Source organism: Eutrema salsugineum, unplaced genomic scaffold, assembly GCF_000478725.1.
Source record: "Eutrema salsugineum unplaced genomic scaffold, Eutsalg1_0 scaffold_24, whole genome shotgun sequence".
NCBI lineage: Eukaryota > Viridiplantae > Streptophyta > Magnoliopsida > Brassicales > Brassicaceae > Eutrema > Eutrema salsugineum.
In genome coordinates, this window is record NW_006256797.1 from 1,513,252 (window position 1) to 1,520,181 (window position 6,930).

The window sequence follows — 6,930 nt, forward strand, 5'->3', positions numbered from 1 at the left end:
GTATCGCCTACCTCACCAGATTTTCCACCGTGATGAGAACGTCCAGCTCAACAACCGATTGACCACCTCGAAGGCGTGATCAAGCAATTCATAGAAGCTCAAGCAACCGCTACAGCCGCTCTAAACAAAAGGATTGACGGGATATCGAAACATTTCAATGAGAAGATCGATAACCTAGCCTCACAAGTCAATTCAATAGAAGAACGAGCAACCAAGGGCGCAGCTATGATCGCTAACAGGTTCGACAGCATGGAGAAAGAGCAAGCAAAGCACACCTATGAGCTCCGCAATACCAAAAACAATGTCATGGACCTGGATTTCAAACTTGATGATGTGGACAAAGCCCTGAACGAAGCTAAGAACGAGTCTTATGACTTCACAGTCAAAGTTTCAGAGAAGGCTTACAAAGTCATTGACAAAACCGAAGAGCTTGACTCAACCATGGACAAAGTTGTCTATGCTCTTGATGAAGTTGAAGAAAAGGTTGAGGAGATCATACAAGGACTTGGAGAGCAGATTACAGCAATCAAAACTAAAGGCTCAAGCCCAGAGAGGAAGTACCTCAAGCCAGAAGACCCAGGAGATCATCCAGGACGCAAAGGAGCAAGCAACAACAGCAGATCAACTCGGAGACACTTCCCCGCGGTCGCGTCGCTTCCGACCGCGGCCAAGAAGCCCCTTCCCACGGTCATGTTAGGTCTACCCGCGGCCCATGGTCGTTTTCCCGCGGTCGCGTCCGCTGCAGTCAAGGCCAACCGGAAAAACGTTCCAAAACAGTCCCGTTCAGCTCATACAAGCAGCTGTGCGTCTGGTACACCTCCTGGGATGACTAAACCACTCCATCAACAACTGGTTTGCTCCATCAGCACCCAAAGATCTGAAGACAAGGACAAGTTATGGCACTGCAACATGGCTTTATCTTGTGAAGATGAGTATGAAGAGCAATACTCTGAAGATGAAGAGTATGGGCTATTTGTAGAAGATCCAAACGCAGGATATTCCTCGGAGGACAGTTCAGGAGAAATTCAATGGATCACCAACAACATCAGTAGAGAGAAGCTCATGGAGTTCAACAACGTAGTCAGGTCATTCCCTGCTCACCTAAGCTTTGATGAAATCTGGAAGCTTGGTCGTTTGCAAGTCTTTTTCAGGTACTGCAAGGAGTCTAAAGAGGATATCCATAGATACTTTATGCAAGCTCGATACATGACAACACCAGAAGCAGCTGTCTATGCGATTCACCTCAAAAAGCCTGAAGACTGCAGCCACTACACCAACAGAATCAGCAAAGAAAAGCTCGACGAATTCAATGATGTGGTTCAAAATTTGCCTGAAGGAATCACCTTTGCTAGAGCTTGCAAGGACTTCATGATAGGCCACTACTTCTGTGAGAGCAAGGAATCAATCCCTGAGATAGAAGACTTGTTCAACCATGCAAGAAGAGGTAAATCTGTTCGAACACTTCACAAAATCGAAGGTGTAGGTCAGTTTCTTATCTCTTGTTCTATTAGAGGAGAAATGTTTAAAAACGTGCTTTGTGATTCTGGAGCTTGTCTAAACATGATGTCCAAGGCAATTGCTTTGAGACTTGGCATTAAACATCTGCGCAGGACTAGAGCAAAGATTAGTCTAGCTGATGATTCCAATGCAATGCCTCAAGGAATAGCTCATGAAATTCCTTTGAGAATAGGAGATTGCATCATGTCTGTCGACTTCTACATTGTCGAAACGAGAAACGCAACATATCTAGTGATTCTCGGATGGTCTTTTTTAGCAACTTCCGGAGCTATAATGGACTGGTCAAACCGGAGAATTTCATTTGCTAATATAGACAAAGATGTCTTCACAGAAGCTGTCCCATACAACAGCAAAGCAGGAAAACGTTCTGCAACATGAGAGTTTGAAGAAGAACTTTGGAGTGACGAAGAACCTGCTAGGCAAAGCAAGGAGATGTCGAAAAAGACTTGTCTTAGGACAAGGTCTTCTTCATTGGACTAAGCCACGTCCAACACCAAAAGTCGAGCTAAACGACTTAAAACAGAAGCGCTTAATGGGAGGCAACCCATTTAGGTATTGTTTTCTTTAGGATTTTTCTTTCTTTTTTCTATTGATCTTTTTCTTTTTCTTAGTTTCAGGTGTTTCTTATAAAACAGAAAAGCCAAAAAAATAAAAAAAACCCGAAAAAACCAAAAAAAAGGATGGTTCCTGACTGCTCGGCCCAGCAGGAACCAAGGAGAAGCAGGAAGAGGCCGCGAGATAAGCCCCCGCGGTCGCAGATGCTCTGACCGCGGGAAACACCCCTTCGACCGCGGTCGCGTCTTTCTGAACGCGGCCGAGCACTGGTTTGCCGCGGTCGCGTGGCTCCTGACCGCGGCAAATGGTCGTTGAGATCAAACCTGACTCCAAACCACCCACTTCACCTCATTCCACCTCACCAATCCCCACTCCACCTCATTCATCACCCTCCACCACCTTCATCACCACATATTACCTTCCCAAACCTCTTCGAATGAATCCGGTTCATCTCCACCAGCATTCCGGATCCAGGTAAGTTCTCTTTGGACTTACCAATTAGATTATCTATGCGTTTTTCTCATCCAATCTCGATTTGTTTCACACTGAGGACAGTGTGATTTAAGTCTGGGGGAGGATTTCATCCCTTTCTAACCACTTTTCTTTCATGAGTCTTGCATTATCTACACTTTTTGCATTTTCCTTAATGTTTTTCAAAATCGGTTTTCAAAACAAAATACGTTTTAAAAGGGAATGGTGAACATGAATCAATGATAGTTGACTGTGTGCTTTTAGACTGTTCCTAGTGACATGCTCATTCATGATTTAGGACTAGACTAGGCGGTAGCTAAGCACATTTGAAACGAAGTACCCCAGAGGAATTTGAATGATTTTGATTTAGATGAAGGAATACACTAGCTCTGTTTTATTTAGACTTAATTTGGACTTAATTTTCTCATTAAAGCATTAGACCAGGGAAACGAATCATACATTCAGAACTCCTTTATCCTTTTACCACTCTCAGTTGATCCATAATGACTAGTTCATCTTTAGCTAGTTCCCCACCTTAACCAATCCTCTTTCAAACCACATGCACTCTTGTTTTCTATTGTCTTATATGCAGATAAGTGCAAAAACGTTGGAGAGAAAGAGGAATGACGCAGTTTTCAGTCACCAAGGACAAAGACCTGCGATTTGCCGGAAAAGTTCCCGGAAGGATTCAACACAAGAGGAAGCTCAGTTTGTCTTAGAAAAATCTCAAATTTTGGTACAATCTCGTCCTCTAGTCTCTCTCTCTTTAAAATGCATTTCCTTTTCAAAAAAAAAAAAAAAAAATCCGAAAATAAGAAAAGAAGGAAACAAAAGCCTTAGAGAGTCTAGAGAGGTCAAATTTTAAGTCCCAAGGCAACTGGAGTCTGATTTTATGGAGTTTTGGAGATCATTTTCTAATTCCCGGAAAGAATCTAAGTCTGGGGGCATAGCTGTTGACAATAAAGGAGGAAGGATTATGCAACAACATTTGGCAAGAAGACGTGACTGAAAATTGCGGTCATCAACAGGTCCTTATCTCTCTTGCGGTTTTGCATATTATCTTGCATCCTCCAGATTCATCAAGTAACCCGAAACACTTTAACTCCACCACTTAAACAGCCCTTTAATGCCAAACGCCGTCTACCCTGGATGATGTCTTTAATGAGAACTCACTATTGACCTTAATGAATGTAGAGAGCTAGTTAACTGGAATCAAGATTTAGATTGTTTAAGTTTTGCATGACGGAAAAAGTGGACTAGTATCTTTTGTATATTGGTGAGAATTTTCTAGACTAAGTTATGGATTGATACACTATCTTTAGTCCTAGTTTAGGAGTTCATGTCTCTGAGATTTGTGCATTCCCTATTTTTGTTTTCACTTAACTAGTTTAGGCTTTTGCTTTGTTTGAGGACAAACAAAGGTTTAAGTCTGGGGGAGTTGATAACACCGTATTTTGACCACTTTTATAGATTGTTTTGAAATACTTTTTCTATGTTTTTAATTGCTTTCAAATACTTTTATTAAATTTTTCTAGTATTTGTAGTTCCAAGACTCTTTTCAGGTAACTTAGGGAAAAGCTTAACAAAATGGATAGAAAACCAGATTTCAGCTCAGAATCAAACCGTCAGAAGTTCACCCCTGATTGAAGGCCTTCTCACCGTCTGATCCAGCTCAAATTTGGAAATCTTAAAGATGGAAGTATCAGCTTTCCAGCACACTTTACAGCTTGGCAATCCAACGGATCAATCAAAAGATACGCGAAGAGCAAAATGTCCCGTAAACCAGCCGGCAAGCGTTTCCACCCGCGGCCAACAGGTCATTTCCCGCGGTCAGAAGCACCGCAACCGTGGCCAGCCACCCATTTCCCGCGGTCACACTCATCCCGACCGTGGCCAGCTAACTCCGACCCCGAAGGCCCATTTCCGAAGCCCATATCATTTTCCCAGCCTTGATTCCAAAACCCTAGACCCTAGAAATGTCTTGAGCACTATAAATACATGTTTTAGGAACCCTAATTCGTATCACCTCATAAGCCCTCATATGTTCTTATTGTTTTAGAATACTTTTTAAGTTTTAGGTTTTAGGGAGAGAGAAATTTGTCTCTTGAACCCTTGTTCTTTCTTTTTCAATTTCGGTTTCTATTCTACTTTTTAATACTATGTTTTTGATTTCGTTCATCATGTCTGAGTAGTCTTATTGTTGGGACTAAGGGATTTTCGATGGGGATCTATATGTTCGATGAGGACTCCATGAGCTTTTGACACGAAAGTGTTCATCCGGTGTCAGATCTAGTTTGGGAGAGCAAAACAAACATAGGAGTGGAAACCTACCTATGGGCGATTTGTGAATGCTGACGAGTCTTAAACATAATGCATCTCTTCTTTTCCAGGGCCCGAGTGGAAACCTACTGGTCAGGGTTGAGAGAGATAGTTGTCTATGATCACGACAGTGGCGTATTCATACGTCTGTGACTCCAGTTCGAAAAGTTTAAGCTAAGATCTTATCAAATTTACTCTCTAGCAATGTTTTGAATCGTTCATACCCCTGAGAAAACTTCCCTGAACCCCAGCGCTTTCTTTCTTATAGATTTACGCCGATTTTCATTCAAGCTTTAGTCTAGTTTATTTACTCTTTCAATCGATTTTTACTTAGCACTTAGATTTAGCCATTTTTCTTGTTTTTACTCGTTTTCGTTAAGTTTAGTTATTAGGTCATTTCAATTCCCGTAGTTTCTCTTTAGAATTCCTTTTTACGTTTTAAACACACCACCAAAACCCTCACAAAACTCGCCTGGTTCTAGACTTCCTTACTTCATATTTCTTTCGAAGGCTTTTGCAGGAAAGATCCTCCTTCCCTGTGGATTCGATCCCTAAGTACTATAATCGATCAGCTGTGCACTTGCGACTATTGATTTCATTTAGGGTAAAACTTGACAACCCTCAACACACGACATCACATCAGTCTCATGTCATTTGAGTCCTTGAGCTGAGAGTTAATGCGAACAGAAGACGAGCATATCATTCCGGGTTCAAGAGATCTGTCTGGGTGCTAAGTGTTTTCTTAGGCGTCGGTGTGAACCCCTCGACATGTCTTGAAACCGAGGCATATTTACAAAGATTTTGGTCATTCCCTCGGTCTGGCACCTCGGTCATATGATGCTAAGAGAACCAAGGGTTACTTCTAGCTTCATGTTTTAAATTTATAACCCTAAATATCTGCAAGTGCACAGATGTACGCTGTAGTACTTAGGAGTCAAACCACAGAGAATGGGAGTTTTTGGTTTTGAAAAATGGGAGTTTTTGGTTTTGGTGTCTCTAAATCTAAATGAAAACGAAATAAAGAGGTTGTAAAACAATAAGGACTAAACGCTGGGTCTAAAGGGTTTTGGCAGGGGTTCATGAACTGATCTCAAGAAAAACAAATCGATTAGACGCGTGTATGATTAGCCAACTCTCGTCACCCTAATCAACAAATCACTCAACTCGGAAATTAACTCTTGTTCTCATGCCGCGAATAAGATCATGCATTAAAAACAGAATTCGTCCACGCTCGCGATTCTCTGTAGGTAGCTTTTGTCTCTTATAGCGACTTCGCTTGATCACTTCTAGGTCTGGTAATTCGATACAACACTCTCGTTGCTCCAATTACTGAGATCAGTTTCTAAGCGGCTAGCAACAAAAACAACATAGGAAACAAGAGTGAAGGAAGGACTCCTAGAAGATTATGAACCTTAAATCTAACAAAGCATAAAATCAAGACATGAAATTCTCTTTGAAAAAACACTATAAAAACCCAACTTGAAAATTACTCAGACATAGTTGAGTTTAACATCACAAAAGTATTTAGAATTGCTGAGAATTGAAATAGACAAAGGTTAAAAACGAAGAACAGAGTGAAGCAGGAGGGCCGATGGTGCCCCTCTCGGTGGCTCCTCTTCATGGCGAGTCGCTCTCTTTAGGGTTCCTGGCGAAATGTGGCACACCCCTTCTAAACGACTTAAAAGAGGTATATATAGTGTCTTGAGTCTTCGGGAACGCCTAGAGCTTGCAGGGATAATGATAGGAATGACTTGGGCTTTAAAATGGTCTTTTGAGGCTCAGAAATATGCTCTCCGCGGTTTATAATGTCGCACCCCCGGGGAATGATGTTTTGACCGCGGGTGAGCTTCTGATTGTGTTGATTTTCCTTCACTGCATCGACCATATCTGGAGATCTAATGGTTCGATTGCTTTGATTCCACTTGCATTAGAATGCTGGTTGTCTTCTCTATCTTGTGTACAAATTTGGGGATGATCAGACGGTGGGAAGACCTCCATTTGTTTCCAAACTTTCGGCGGTCTGAATTTATCCCAAGTTGTACTTTTTGCTTTCAAGTGAACTTCTTT